The following is a 15699-nucleotide window of genomic DNA, read 5'->3' on the forward strand; positions in this document are numbered from 1 at the left end:
CACCAAATCTACGATGCGATCGGTTGTGAGAGGCACTGTCATTTTATGTACCACACACAAGAAATTACCAATTTAACTATGGCACAAGGCTTCTTATGAGGAATTTTATCGTGTACTCATGAAAAACCAGTCACAGTTATGCAGACATCAGTGTCTGACGATATATCACTTTTATACACACATAAACAAATGTAAGCATAATGAATTCACTTCAGAAGGGTACAATTCTCCAGAGTCAGTTTTCCATTCAGCAGGACTAACGACCATATTTTCACATAACGGTATGAGTATCACGTGCTTCCTTTTTTTTTTTTTAAGATTTTAACTTTTTTTTTTAATTTTTCTAAATCTTTATTTCTTTTTGAGAGAGAGAGACAGAGCGTGAGCAGGGGAGGAGCAGAGAAAGAGGGAGACACAGAATCAGAAGCAGGCTCCAGGCTCCGAGCTGTCAGCGCAGAGCCCGACACGGGGCTCGAACCCATGACCTGTGAGATCATGACCTGAGCCGAAGTCGGACGCTCAACCAACTGAGCCACCCAGGCGCCCCAAGATTTTAACTTTTAAGTAATCTCTACACCCAACGTGGGCTCAAACTCGCAACTCTGAGATCAAGAGTCACACGCCCCCCCCCCCCCCCAGCCAGCCAGGAGCCCTGACACACCCCATTGCAAAAGGGGTCTTCTCTACCGTACCCAGAATCTCCTTCCCAGCCACCACAATTGCCACCCCCAAGGCCGAGTCTGGGGGCCACCCGCCAATCGTGACTTCAAGGTGCAGCCTGAGTCCAGAGGTTCAAAGTGGGGAAAGTGTGCATTGAGAATCCACAACACGTGGCCTTACCAGTGTGTTACAATCAGTCATGAAGTGCATTGGGAGACATTTGTAACTAGCAATAATTAGGGCTTTGGAGTCCGTGAACGGCCTCCCTGCTCTGGGTATGACGTTCCTCTTCTTCAGAGTTACTGTTCCTACCAGGACACAGTCTCTAGGTGTCCTTCACTGGTGTAAATTACCAACACGTTTACTCCTCACGACAACCAAATGAGGTGGATGTAATTATGATGCTCATTTCGCAGATGAGGAGGCCGAAGCACAGAGAGGTGAAGTCATTTGCTTGAGGTCACACAGCTAGTCTGTTTCTGGAGTCTTCGTTCTTTTTTTTAATTTATTTTTTATTAAAAAAATTTTTTTTTTTACATTTTTATTTATTTTTGAGAGGCAGAGAGAGACAGAGTGTGAGCGGGGGAGGGCCAGAGAGAGAGGGAGACACAGAATCCGAAGCAGGCCCCAGGCTCTGAGCTGTCAGCACAGAGCCCGACACAGGGCTTGAACCCACGAACCGTGAGATCACGACCTGAGCCGAAGCTGGACGCCCAACCGACTGGGCCACTCAGGCGCCCCTGGAGTCTTCGTTCTTAGCGACTACACCAGGGTTTCTCCATTTGGGCCCTACTGACACTGGACCAGACGAATATCGCGGGGGGCGGGGGAGCTGCCTGTATCGCAGGCTGCTTAGGCTCTGGATGCCGGCGGCACCCCGCGTCCGCCCAGGTATAGAAGCAACCGTGTCTTAGATGCTGCCGAGTGTCTCTTGGGGGCAAAATCGTCCCAGTGGAGAAGCACCGCATTACAGCCGGCCCTTTCCGGCGGCCACTGAGGAAGCCAGACCCCAGGCCGCTGCAGGGCCTTCCCCTCAAGTTCTGAGATACCAGGAGAGCCCGAGATTCTGGGCACACCCTGCTCAGTCTCCCGTGCACCGCACAGAGCACAGGCCTGCAGACGGCCAGGTGCCGTGGTGTCTGAGGCAGAGCAAATGGTCGGTATTCGGGACAAGGGAAGTCCAGAGAATCCAAGGGTGCACTAGATGCAAGTGAGTCAGCAGCCTTCTGGAGAAGGTGACCCCCTCGTCCTTCCGACCTCTCCTCCTTCTCAGGGACGACGGTGGGGAGGGAGGCACAATCCTTTCATCAGCTTTTTACCCTCTTGCGTTCACAAATTTACACGCACCAGGGGCGCCTGGGCGGCTCGGTCGGTTAAGCGTCCGACTCTTGATATCGGCTCAGGTCACGATCTCACGGTTTGTGACATCAAACCCGTGTCGGGCTCTGTGCCGACAGCACGGAGCCTGCTTGGGATTCTTTCTCTCCCTCTCTGCCCCACTCACGGGCACGTTCTCTCTCTCAAAATAAGTAAATAAACCTCAAAAAAATCTATATGCAACTATGGTAAGGATGTAGTACGGCTTTCTCTATTTGTAAAGCTATACAAATAGGATCTTAACTTTGTGTCCTACAGCAATTTTGTTTCCACTCGGCATGTTTTAGAGATCCCTCCATAAAGATACAGATAGCTTTAATTCATTCCTTCTAACTGCTGTGACGTATTCTATTGTATGGCTTCATCCCACTTGGCCATTTTCCCGGTGGTTCGTTTCCAGTTTTGTGTGATGACCAACCCTCGGTGGGGACCCTGCGCACAGAGGTTTGCTGCGTGCGAGCTGCGCTCTTAGCTCACCTCACGGACGGACCCGCAGGCCCACAGGGAAGGCCACGGGGACCACGTGCTCCGGCTGCCCAGGTGCCGCCAAGCCCTTCTCTGTTGGGTCCGTAGCCGTTTACGGGCCCATCAACACACGGCCAGTCAGCCTTCTCCGCGTCCTTGCCAACCATCCTGCCAGCCTCCACCGTTTTTGCCCCCCTGGGAGGGGGGCTGTTCCCACCGGGGGCAGGCCAAGCATGGGGACAGGCATCGCGCATCACACGTCTCAGAGAGGAAGAGGCTGAGAGTCAATGGGTCCATGAGAACAGCCGCGTCTGACCGCAAACATCACACTCAGGTTAAAAGTCGATGAATTGTTTAACGAGCCCTCATAGTAATTCACCTTAGCCGGTGAAACACAAAGTGCTCTTAAAGCAAAGCGGTCACATCAACCGCTGCGATGAAAGCAGTTGCCAGCGGATTCCGTAACTGTGGTCCGCAGCCTGCCCAGCAGGTCCCTGTGGGTTGCCTTGGCGACGGAGTAACAGTGAACCCGGGGCGGGGGGGGGGGGGGGGGTCTGCCATCCTCTACACGGCGCTGCCTGTGGGGGAGGGCAGGTGGGTGATGGCCTGCGTCCCAGCCCACTGGGAGGAAGCCAGGGTTGGCCCTGTTTCGGGACAGCCTCCTGCCCTGGGTCTTTCAGACCTTCCTGGCTCACTGCCCCCCCACCCCAGAGTCACAAAGGTTGGGCCCGGTTCCACTCCTGGCCCAGGATCTGGCTGGGGGCCAGATGCCTCCTGAGGTTGGTGTTGGGGCAGGACCTTGCAAACTATCAAGTGCTGTAGGCGGCAGGTTAGGTGGGGGGCAGTGTGGCTCAGTGGGGGAGGCTCCAGTCTGGCTGTTCAGTGGCCTAGTCTCCACCACTTAACCAGCTGGATAACTTCAGGAAGTCTCCTCCTGGCTCTGGGCCTCAGTCTCGCCATCTGTGAATTAGAGCTTTGGACTTGACTGGCCTTCCTAAACCGTGTCCACAGATGCTCGGCGTGCTCCACGACAAAAGGGCTCCGTTGCCCACGCCCGGGAGACCCTGAATATGAACACCCATATGGCCCTGGAGGCCCCATCAAAGGTAGCATTTAAGGGTTCTGAGCCACCTTGCAGGAAAGACACTCGGTATTTCCCAAACATCTTTGGCTTTGGAACCCTTTTTCTGTGGAATGAATAACATTTTGACATCTCTGAAATCAAGGATACGTCTCACAATTGATGTATCTTAGCAGGTTTGAAATACGGTTTAATAACAGTTAATGTATATCAGCTAATGTAGATGCTGGTACAAAATATTTAACATGTTTTTATTTACTATTCCCAGGGATCCTGTCAGTTAGGGACTACTGTTATCCCCGCTTTGCAAACGGGGAAACAGAGTCACAGTTAAGCGGCTCACGCAGAACCACGTAGCTAATAAATCGTGGAGTTGGGCCTAAGCCCTGGTGACCCTGAACACTTAAACACAGGTAACCCTGCCCTCTCAGGTCCCTTTAGAACCAGGCTGTGATTCAGTGCCCACGAGGGACATAAGGCCTGGGAAGTACCGTGTCCTATTAGAAAGGGCAGAACCGTATGCGGGTACTTGTATCGCAAGGCAGGACGGCAGGCCCATGAGGCCCTCAGGTTAGTGTGGGAGTAGAGGGAGCAGAAAACATGGCGGTGGCAGGGGGGACCCCGATGGGGCCTCCCAGCGAGGGGCGACATGAGGTGACCTCGCAGGGCGGAGGCCATCAGGCACCTGGCCTAGGTGACGCGAGGATCGCATCCTACGCTGTCGCGCTCTGAGCCGGCAAACTGCTTCCCACCCTGATGGTCCTAAACGCACGCCCACGAGGAAGTGGGCAGGATTACCGTCACCCACGAGAGGTTGCTGGGCCCCAGGGAGACAGAAACTCAGAAGTACCTTCTTGCCACTGTAGTCCAGGGGCGCCTGCGGGACCGTTCTCCGGAGTCTGCAGAGAAAGCGCGGATGGTACTTCACCTTGGGAAGACAGGGCCAACCCGTCCGTGAAGACGGCCATCGCGAGGGCACACACTTCCCTTCCTCTCTCTCTCATCTCTCTCTCATCTCTCTCTCTCATCTCTCTCTCCTCACTCTCTCTCTCTCGCTCTCTTGTGTCGCGGTAGAAGCTGGTGACTGCCACCGGGGTCCTCACACCCTGCTTCCCGGAAAGGACCCAAGAAGGGCCTCCGAGTCAAATCAGCTGTGTTCCTCACGTGAGGGGGAACCCGCAGCCCGTGGTGTGCGTACCAATCCTGCAGGCCTTGTTAAGATGCAGGGTCTGAGTTTGTAAATCTGGGTGAAGCCAGAGATTTCTGCACAGCAAGCTCTCAAATGATGCTGAGGCGGCTGGTCCCGTTCTCTGAGTAGCAAAGGTGTAACGCCGGCCGGAGAGCCTGGCGTCGATGGCGGCCTCTTCCTTCCCCTCAGCTGACTTTGGAGAGCCACCCGCTTCTAGTCTTACTTTTTCCACCTGTAGAATAGTAAATATCTATCAGTGTTCAGTAAATACCAAAATATTAGTGGAAACCTAAAACGGCGGTACCTACCTAAGGGAATTGTGGGACGAATTCAATGAAAACGCACATACGGGGTACTCAGCCCGGAGCCCGGCACATATCGACCCTCACAGACAAATACCAATCCACAGCCCCTGTTAAAGGGGGTGGAAAGGCCAGTCTGGTAGAATCCCCAGCTCGGAGGGGGATGGGGACGAAAGAGATTCCCTCTGGTGTCGTGAGGGTGAGACGTTCCTATCTGCCGGGACACCTCTCCTATAATTCATCTCCACTGCTCTGCGGTTTCCCCCAGAAAGAATGGGACCCTGGGTGACCCTGGGCACACCTGACGACCGGTCCGGCCGCCCGTCTGCAGCTTTGTCTCCTCATGAGCGTCTCCGCAGGGGGCACTCCGGCCTGCCCAGCGTCCCCTTAAATCGCCCCTGCCGAGAGGGCTGAGAGCAGCCTCCCCCAGCCGGCCCAGCCGGCCCCCGTGGAAGGGGGGTAGCAGCTGTTGGGCTGTTTGTCTTACTGCGACCTGCTTTCTGCACAGCGTCTGCATTGGGCATCTTTGCAGGCTCAGAAGCCATCAGGGTTTTCGGTTGGTGGTGGTGGTGGTGGTGGTGGTGGTGGTAGGGTTTTTTTTGGTGACCCTTTCTGGGAGTGAACTGGATTCATGAAGATCCGAGGACAGCTCTCGCCTGCGTCTGGAGAGGCATGGTCTCCTTCTCGTTCATCCTCGTGTTCCTGTCTCTCAGACCCAGTCACGCTCAGACCAAGGAAGCCCAGGGCCGGAGCTCAGGGGCGGGCCTTGTCCGGCCAGAAGGCACATGCAAACGCCCTGAGGTCTTGTCAAACTGCAGGGTCTGATTCAGTAGGTCTGGGGCCAGGCCTGGGATCCTGCATTTCCAACAAGCTCTCGGGCGGTCTGACGTTGCTGGTCTGTGGCCCACACTGTGAATCGTCCGTCGGTTCTCCAACGTTATCGCACGTCAGCGTCACCTGCTGGTCTGTGTGAAACACGGATCGCTGGGTCCCACCCTCAGAATTTCTCATTCTGTAGGCCTCAGGTGGGGCCAGGGAATCTGCATTTTTACTAATGCTGCGGAGCCGGTACTGGGATTCTCCGAGCTCTGTGACTTTTCCCAGAGGCCTCCAGTCCCGACTGCCCGCCACAGTTCAGTCCTGCCGGGAGCCTCTGTTCCGTCGTCTGTGATGCTGGCAGAGCCCCAAATTTGGCCAAACACACCCTTGTGTCCCTTACACTCTGGCTTGACTTGCCTCACTCCCTGAAAGTTGCTGGCCTCCTTTTCCCACGCGCAGCCTCTCCTGGTCCTGACCCGGGCCCACCACACAGCTCCCGCTCGAGTCTTCGGATCTGTGTCACCGCTCTGCCGGCCCCAGACTCCCGGCCGTGGCTGCCCTGGGCGAGCAGTCCAGTCCTGCCTGCACGCTGGCCCACTGCCCTGAGGGACCCTCCTCTTTTCCTGGTTCCTCTAAGGGCACCAGGCCGCTGCCGGGGGCCTGGCATGCAAGGCTGTACCCGAGGGGGGCAGTGACCATGGAACTAATTAAACCCACATGGACACAGGGTCCCGGAACTCAGGGGCCTGCCCGCTCCCGCCGCCCCCAAGTAGAGCTCCCGAGCTGGAAGGAATTAGTTTGACCCACTCGACTGAAGCAGTTACTGAGCCGGTTGTGTAATGCTTTGTTTAGCACGATCGGCTTCTGGCCCCGGCCCAAGGCCCCGCTGGACTCCGGCCCCAGCCCACCCGTTCCTTGAGCCTCACGCTGGCCAGGGCCCCCTGGACGCCCCAGGCTGGCATCTTGTCGCCAGCTGCCCCGAACTCCTTCGCCTCCCCCTGACAAACCCAGGGGCAATCCCTCGGACCTTCCTCTGGAGCCCCATCTCTGAGAAGCTTTCTGTTTTACAAACTGGGTCTTCCTGCCCCGAGACTCTGTTTGTACAGTTTGAGCAGAAAGGAGCAGGCTTTTCAGGGCCCTGCCCAGCAAGATGAAGGGACCGCCTGAGGGCCTGGTGGCCATACCTCTGTGACTAAGAGGAAGCTTTGCCTCAAAGACGCAATATTCTCCCTTCCTTGCTAGAGTTCCCAAAGTTCCTCCTAACCTTGTACGACAACTCCTGCCTCAACTGTCCCACATCACCTTCCCCGAGCCCAGCACGCTGGGAGGGCTGAGGCTTGGTGTCCGGCTGGCCTGGGTACAGATCACAGCTCCACTGCTTTCTAGCTTTGTTACTTTGGGCAAGTGACTTAACCTCTCTGAGCCACAGTTGCCTCACCTGCAAAATAAAGAACACGGTTCCTAGGACTAGTCTAGGGGGTGAGAGGTAATGGCCCCAGGACAGTGACCGCACTTAGGGCTCTTACCGGTTACCCCCACCTGACCCAGCACCCAGCAAGAGGCTTCAAATGGCTCAGCTCTTGAGATGGGGAGTGAGCGCGTGGGGTTCCAGGCTGGCTTAGTTCTCTCGTCACTCTAATCTGAGGGGGTGGCAGGGGGCCTGAGACCTAGGCCTGGCCGAGTCCCCCCCCAGCCTGTGTGACACCAGGCAGCCCACTCTCCCTCTCTCTGCCCTGGTGGTCGCACCAGTAGGAGACAGCTTGACTGTGACGCTCAGGTTCTCTACAGCCCTCTGGTTTTAGAGCAGGCACCTGATTGACTCAGTAAGCACAGCGGGGCTGCTGCGGCCTGCGGAGGCCCCTGAGTCCCTGCCCTCCCCGCCCCCCTCCCCGCCTGCCCCCACAAGGGCCCAACAGGTCTCACCCCAGGGCCACCGTCCCCGCCCGGTCTCCATCACACGACTCCCCGGCCTGACCCGTCTCACCCCAGGGCCACTCTTCCTGCCCTGTCTCCGTCACACAACTCCCTGGCCCTACACTTCTGAACTGGGCTATTTCGGAATCTGTGCTTTTCCTCTTTCTCTCTCTAAGTGCAGCTTCCTGGTGAGCCCCACACCTTCCAGAACCGGTAGGTGGCCCCTCCCCAGTGGGCTTTTAATCACTTCCCGGATTCCAAAGGCTCATTATGTGAAATCCAAGCTGGAGGGCCCAGCGGGTTTGCTTCCCCTATCTGGGCTGTCAGCGGGGGCTTGAATTGTTCTGGGGCTGGGAGGCCTGAGGCCTCTCCCCATCCTGCCCCGCTGGGGTCTGCCCTCTGGTGCACCTGCCAGCCTCCCGGCTACAGGGTGGAGAGTCTGACTTGGGCCCGACCCTCCCATTGCGGGTGGGGACTGCGGGGCAGAAGAGGGGATCCATCCGGGGAGGACTAGTTAACAGCTTGCTCGCAGGACCAGAAATGAACTTGAAATGGGTGTAGACAGCATCCCACCATCCCTTCTAGAAAGAAGCACCAAACAGCTCCTGCAAACGCAGAAGCAGGTCTGCGGGGGGTTCAAAGAATCCCGCCCATAAAGAAAGACAACCTAGAGAGGTTGGCAAATGTCATCCTCTGTTCCTTCCCTCTGTTCCCTCTGTCCTGGCTCTGAGCCCCTCCTCCTGCCCTCAAGTTCTGGGTAGAAATGGGTACGGGGGGGGGGGGGGCACGTGGGAGGGCTGAGGCTGAGGGGGGCTGTCGTGCTCCCACTCCCTCCTGCAGGCTGGTGTTCACGGATGGGAAACACAGCCTCCGCCCTGGGGCCACACAAGGCCCAGCACACAACTGTGAGGGTCTTTGCTAAGTGCCCCCCCCAAGGTACAGGGCACCAAGCAGGGGCTCGTCCCTCCCGGTGAGGGTACCAAGGGTCCTCCCCAGAAGCCCCAGGGTGCCTGGAAGGGTGGAGGTTTCTGCAGCTGGAGATCAAAAGGAGGAAAGGATAGGTAGTGACAATGCGAGGGAACAGGATGTGATCAAGGAACAAGTTCGATACGAATTAACCAGGACAGATTCCCCTTTTCTTAACAGCTGTGTGGTCTTGGGCAAGTCGCTTAAGTTCTCTGGGCTTTCTTGCTTCGGGTTTACAACGCAAAGAAGGCAGAAAGCCCCTGCGAGGTCCTTCATTTGTAGAGCAGTGAACAAGACAAAGTCCCTGCTCTTGTGCAGGGGGACCTTAACCCTCACCCTAAGGAAGGGAGAGGAGACAGTTTAAAACAGGAGATCGGGGAAGGCCTCACCGCTAAGATGACAAGTGAGCCAAGACCTGAAGGAGGTAGACCTGGAGCCATGCAGGTACCTGAGGGAAGGGCTGTCTGCACAGAAGGACTAGGGAGTGCAAAGGCCCCGGGGTGCTTGCGAGCATGGTTTGTTCAAGGCCCAGTGAGGAGAACCACATGGCTGGAATGGAAAGGAAGAGCAGGGGGTCTCCATGGAAACTGGCTCCAGAAGGATATACGAAGCTGGCCTTTCCGCCAGGGTTGGCCAGGGTTGAGTCCCATTGTGCGACCAGAAACAGCTTGATTAGGCTGCTTAGCAGGAAGCACATTCAATGCCGCCATCGGCATCTGGCCGAGGGCCTAGGGTGCCGGGTGCACCTGCGGGCAGTGCTTGGCTGGACCAGCTGGCTAAGCCTGAGAGCACGCTTCCTGACACGCCGTGGGGGTTCTCAGGTGCCCCTGCCTCTGACCCAGAGGGCTCTGCCGGTGTCTCTGGGGTGGGCGGGGCGGGGCGGGGGCTACAGCCCTCATACCTCTGTTCCCGTGACCAGGCCCCCACCCCGGGGTCGAATCCTCAGCAAGGTGGCGCCACAGTGCGCGGGGAGAACATCAGACGTCTTAACTGGGTCCCCGTGTCCCCCGTTCCACCGCGGAGAGGATGTGTCCTGTGCTGCTCCGGGGGAGAGATGACGCACCAGAGCCCTGGGGACAAAGAGGGCGAGACCCCGGGGGGTGACTGAGGGGTGGTCTCAGCTCCCCGGAGGAGAAAAGGCATCACAGCCGCGGGGTGGGTGGGAGGCAGAGGGAAATGAAAACCGGGCGCTGGGGGCCCACGGACGGGAGCCCGTGCTCTGCCCCTTCCAGGTCAAGTGCCCAGCGTGGACTGGGTGTGTCCCGACTGGGGTCCGGGAGAGCCTTCCCCACACTCTGCGGCCACCGCCCCACTGTCCCACGTGCCTACAGGTGACCTGAACAGGACCTGGCGTCTGGGAACCGAAAGGCCAGGCCACCGGGAAAGGGTGCAGGTGGGGGTGACCCCATCAAACCCGGGCACACAGAGGAGTGAGTGTGGGTCACATGCAGCGTTTGTCCCCAAGCACTGCACGCGCACCGGCTCGTCGAGCCCTCGCAGCAGCCCGGTCGGGCAGACGCGACTGTGAACCGTCTTACAGACGAGGAAACTGAGCCTGTAGGAGGCTAACTTACTCGCTCAAGGTCCCAGGGCCAGGAAGGGGACGCTGGGAGCCGAACCCAGGCAGCCTGGCTTCAGGACCCGCTCTCCTCCCCACCCTGCTTCCCGCCGTGTTGCCAAGGCCAGGCTGCCATGGAGATGATGCCCACGCGGACCCTGACCGCCCTGAGGGCCAGACTGCGTGTTGCACCCCAGCCCCGTGGCTCTCCAGGCGCTTCCTCTGCTTCGGTGCGGTCGGACAACACAGGGACGGGAGATCCCAAACTGACCGAGATTATGCTTCCATCGCCTGCTAGAAGGAGGCTCCTCAGTGAAATTTAGTTCGGCCGTAGATTAATGAAGACTTGGTACACTAAGGGTCATTCCTGTTGGAACAGCCACCCAGTACTTACGTGCTACTTCCTGCTATGCTGCTGCTCCCACCACAGTCACCACCATCGGGCCACTGGCCATGAGATGTGCCAGGAAAGTGCATCACCGTCCGAAGATGGACCCACGACTGGGCATGTGGCTTCCTCTTCCCCAGTCAAGGGTTTCCAGTTCCTGGATTGGGCCACTCCCGTGGGCGAGGCCCCGTCAGAACGGCCGCGGGCATCAACACCCTGCTCGCTGGCCCAGCCCGGCCTGTCGTACGCTCTCATCCGGAAGGAGTGAAGGCAGCAGAGAACTGGGTCGCCTGACGCAAACCCTTTGTGCAATCGGAAGGAAACGGGCGTGACTTTTATGGACATTCCACTCCTCGTGCAAGAGGCCAGTGGTCAGTCTGGAGAGAGCAGATCATTTGCAGAACAGGGGCACTTCTGCTCGGGCTGGACTCATTCATTCTCACGTCACCATCCCTGGACCTCCCGGGGACCCTCAGCTCCCTGCAGATGGGCTGCGTGTGTCAGCTCAGTGGTTTTAGAAATTCCAACGGGATGACTTGGATGCCAGCTTCATTCCTTTTTTCTCTTTCTTTTTTTAATGTTTATTTATGTTTGAGAGAGAGACAGCGTGAGCAGGGGAGGGGCAGAGACAGGGAGACACAGAATTGGAAGCAGGCTCCAGGCTCCGAGCCGTCAGCGCAGAGCCTGACGCGGGGCTTGAACCCAAGAACTGTGAGATCATGACCTGAGCTGAGGTTGGACGCTTAACCGACTGAGCTCCCCGGGCGCCCCAGCCATATTTATTTCTTACAGGGCACGGCCACAGACGCAAGGACACATTTGACACATCAAAGAATACTGGAAGGGAACTTTGACAGTCACCACCCTGTTTCAGTAGGTGTGAACTCACAGAGGCAGGGGCATCGAGCGTTGGCCTCCACCATGTAGCACAGGGGCATCGGGGACAGACACACAGTCTCCCCTCATCTCCCTTCCTTCTCTGTGCCCCTGACTCTGCCATTCAGCCACCCTGGTCCTTCCTCTGCCCCCGTGGACTGCCAAGTACTGTCCTGCCACAGGATCTTTGCACACGCTGTTCCCTCAGCTTAGCTGGTCTTCCCTCCTCCTGAGTTTGCCTGGTTAACTTCTCAGCCCAGTCAGCACATCCCTTGGGGAAGTGGGCCCTCCCTGACTCATCAGCCCCAGGACAGATTCTCATTATTCTCCAAAGCTCTCCTTGTTTCCTCTGTCACAGTGGTCATTTCATACTTTTCCATGTGAATGTCTGTCCCCCTCTGCACACTGTCACCACCACTGCCTTACAAGTATGGAGCCGGGGGACTGACATTCATCGGGCACCTGCTACTGTGTACCAAACGCTGAACCACCCTGAAAACCAGGCATTGTCCTCCTCTGGCAGTCAACTGAGGCCCAGAGAGGAGAGGAGCCTTGCTCAAAGCCACAGGGCTTTGAGCGTGGTAAGGGCCAGAGTCAGGCTCTTCTGACGTGGGCACCAGCTGCATACCTACTGGTTAGCGGAAGGGTTAAGCTTACTTAACAAGGGGAACAGACGGCAGGGACCTTGCACGGGAATCCACAGACATCAGGCTCTTGTGCCAATGTGTCTGCAGTCTCCGCCCGCCCGAGGAAGGAGGCTGCTAGTCGGCAGCCTCAGGCCAGCCCCTCACTGCTCAGCCGGACAGGGAGGGGCCCTGAGCTCTGAGGCGGCCGGGGGGAGCTTCCTGGGCCCTGGGCTCCGTGCGGGTCCCGCGCCTCTCCCTGTGATTGCTACAGCTGGCCCCACGTTCGCCAACTGCACGTTGGGAAATCGCCCCGGGTCCTGGTTCACAGAACTGCCGGAAAACGACAGCTCCGGGTCCACATGAAAGGCATTCTTGGAAAACCTCCCCACCCTCCCTCCTTCCCCTGCCCGAGCTCTTTGTGCTGTGCAGGGTTCGTGGGGAGGAGGGGGCCGGGGTTCTCTGCTTTATTTGTCCAATGTGTGCAGAATCAACTCTGAAGAAGAATTTCCCTTCTCCCCACCTCCTCGGGAATTAAGATGGTCAGAGCAGTGGAAGCAGCAGACAAAGGGCCTGCGAGCTCCCCTCCATATTCCAGACCCCCTAGCCAAAGAGAGGGGGAGGGGAAGGCGGTCGCATCCCCACACACTGCTTCCCCGCCCCTTGTCTCCCACACTTCCCACCGGCACAACTCAGCAAGACGCACATACAGCAGTGAGCCTGGCCTCGCGGAAGAGGAATAAACCCGTGGAAGACCGAGGACTCCACCTGCACAGAATACACATGGTCCTCAAGCATTTGCTGCCTCGCAGAGTTTTGTCTGCCCTCGGCCACTGCAGGGGAGCTGGGACCGACACACGCTTCGGGGGTTAGATTCCCACACCTTCACCCTGGACAGCAGCAGTTCACAAAGCTTCCTGGGATGATGTTCTGGACCCACGTTCCCTGTGCCACAGACCCTGGCCACACGTGGCTGCTGAGCCCTGGAAATGTGGCCAGTGCGACTGAGGAACGGAATTTTTTATTTCATTCAATGTATTTAAAAATGTTAAGTTTGGGGCGCCTGGGTGGCGCAGTCGGTTAAGCGTCCGACTTCAGCCAGGTCACGATCTCACGGTCTGTGAGTTCAAGCCCCGTGTCAGGCTCTGGGCTGATGGCTCGGAGCCTGGAGCCTGTTTCCGATTCTGTGTCTCCCTCTCTCTCTGCCCCTCCCCCGTTCATGCTCTGTCTCTGTCTGTCCCAAAAATAAATAGGAGATTGGGGGCGCCTGGGTGGCGCAGTCGGTTAAGCGTCCGACTTCAGCCAGGTCACGATCTCGCGGTCCGTGAGTTCGAGCCCCGCGTCGGGCTCTGGGCTGATGGCTTGGAGCCTGTTTCCGATTCTGTGTCTCCCTCTCTCTCTGCCCCTCCCCCGTTCATGCTCTGTGTCTCTCTGTCCCAAAAATAAATAAACGTTGAAAAAAAAAAATTTAGAAAAAAATAAAAAAAAAAATGTTAAGTTTACTTAATTATTTTGAGAGAGCGCGAGAGCAGGGGAGGGGCAGAGAGGGAGACACAGAATCCGAAGCAGGCTCCAGGCTCCGAGCTGTCAGCGCAGGGCCCGATGTGGGGCTCGAACTCACTGAGAGATCAGGACAGGAGCCCAAATCGAGAGTCAGACGCTTAACTTGGCTGAGCCATCCTGGCGCCCCTAATTTAATTTAAATACCCACCAGTAGCCAGTGGCTGTCGTGTTGGACAGGGCAGTTCTGGCCTTACTCGAGGTGTGGTCCCGGGACCACAAATCAGCATCCCCCCGCCCCAAGAACCCCAGACCTATTGAATTGGAAGTGCAGTTTAACAAGGTCCCAGGTGATTGCTATGCAGATTTTAACCTTTGAGAAGTGATCTCTGGAGTACAGCCAAGAACGAAGGAGGGAGGGAAGGGAGGGAAGGGAGGCCAGGAGCCAGCTGGTGGGGGGGGGGGGGGGTCGGTGCGGGGGGGAAACAGCTCTCCTGAGCCCTCCTACCTCAAGGAGGAGGTCTGTCGGGCTTGCTGGTACTTACTGTGGACCCAGTTCCAGCCGCTTTGGCCGCGGGACTGGCTTCCAGCCTGCAGACTGGAAGCAGCTGGATGCAGATGAGAGCGTCTGATGCCACTTATTCAATCAGCACGAAGTGCCACGTGAAGTAAAAACGTGGCTGCCAGGACCACTTTGGAAGGCGAGGTCCAGAGCCTGTCTCCAAGGCTGCGCTGGAGTCTCCTTGTGGGAATTCTGCAAGCCAGGGCAGCGTTCCAGAATTCCGATTTTAAGGACGCGTTGGTGTCTGCTATAATGAAACACATGCTACAGACCGATGAAATGTAACGTTCGAGCTGAACGACAGAAGGTTTTATTTATGGGCAAATTTTACGTCTCCCTGCAGAGATGAGTTAGCACAAGCCCTTCCCACTCCTGCAGGTCTGACATCGCAGGGGACAAATGGGGACGAGGGAGGTGTTTGTCTCTCAGCCTGTGGCAGGCTAGCAGGGAAGGGAGTTAAACAGGACCAGATCATGGGGTTGATTGATGGGGAGGGCAGCATTCGAGAATTTTTCTTACAACTGTTAAGAGACCACGGGCAGGTCTGGCTGTGCTGGGGAGGGTTCCCAGTGCTCACAAACGTATCCTTCACTGATAAACTTGCTCCATCACTTCAGGAGCCCGTCGGCAAACAACGGTTGAGCTCTGTGTGCTGGGCATTGTTCTAGGTGCTGGGGGATTGAAAAGTACAAAGCAAATCGGAGGGCTTGCCCTCAAGGAGCCTGGGCCCCAGCGGGGCTTAAAACTGCACACTAGGAACTTCCAGAGTGAGCAGAGAGGTGCGGCAGTGGTCAGAGAGGGCTTCCTGGAGGAGTGAGATGAGTGAGTGAGGAGGCAGGTCCTGAAGGCCCCAGGAAGGAATTCCAAGGAGAAGCAGGGGGCTGGCGTGGTGGGGTGGTGGGGTTTTATTCCAAGCAAAGCAGGAAACCAGTGAACACTCGTGTCTCCTGAAGAGGGGTCTTTTCCAAGGCTCACTCTGGCCGCCACGCGGAGGAAGGACAGCAGCTTTGGGGAGGAGGCTGTGGTCTCCCAGAGGCCGGACGATGGAGGCAGGGAGGGGGTCAGAGGGGAGGTAAGAGAGGGAGCAGACACGAATTGGATGCGCGGGCAGAAGCGGAGCTCTGTTGTCGTCGGAGCCACGGGTGACCCGTGAAGGAAGTCAGGGCCGGGCAGGCTGAAGGAGAGTTTTAGCAGCATTTCTGTAATCGGTATTTCTGCAAGTTGGAGATGCCGCTTCAGTACGCAAGACGAACATCATTTAGGAAGGTGGGTAGGGTCCGGAGCTCTTGGACTGGAGTTCTGCAAAGGTGGTCATCAGCACATCGGCACACGGAGGGTGTTTGGGGGCTGCAGGGATAAGACTGACGACGGCGGTGGCACAGCCACTGCTGAGTCTTTGAGAAGGCTGGCCTTTGGCCC

The 15699-nt window shown here is 57.2% G+C and overlaps 1 long non-coding RNA gene across 2 annotated transcripts; it reads right to left on the minus strand.

Annotated features, from left to right (window-relative positions):
* Nucleotides 1-3748: 3748 nt before the first annotated feature.
* LOC115515391 lies at nt 3749-11018 on the minus strand. 2 transcript variants are annotated; one of them, XR_004343732.1, is made up of 2 exons: nt 10726-11018; nt 3749-5004 (listed from the first exon to the last, which is right to left on the minus strand). It is a non-coding gene; the product is annotated as an uncharacterized LOC115515391 (long non-coding RNA). The 2 variants fall into 2 exon arrangements; XR_004343731.1 differs by lacking the exon at nt 10726-11018 and adding an exon at nt 5562-7694.
* Between the last annotated feature and the right edge of the window lie 4681 nt (nt 11019-15699).

The sequence above is a fragment of the Lynx canadensis genome, chromosome B3 (assembly GCF_007474595.2).
Source record: "Lynx canadensis isolate LIC74 chromosome B3, mLynCan4.pri.v2, whole genome shotgun sequence".
Lineage (NCBI taxonomy): Eukaryota > Metazoa > Chordata > Mammalia > Carnivora > Felidae > Lynx > Lynx canadensis.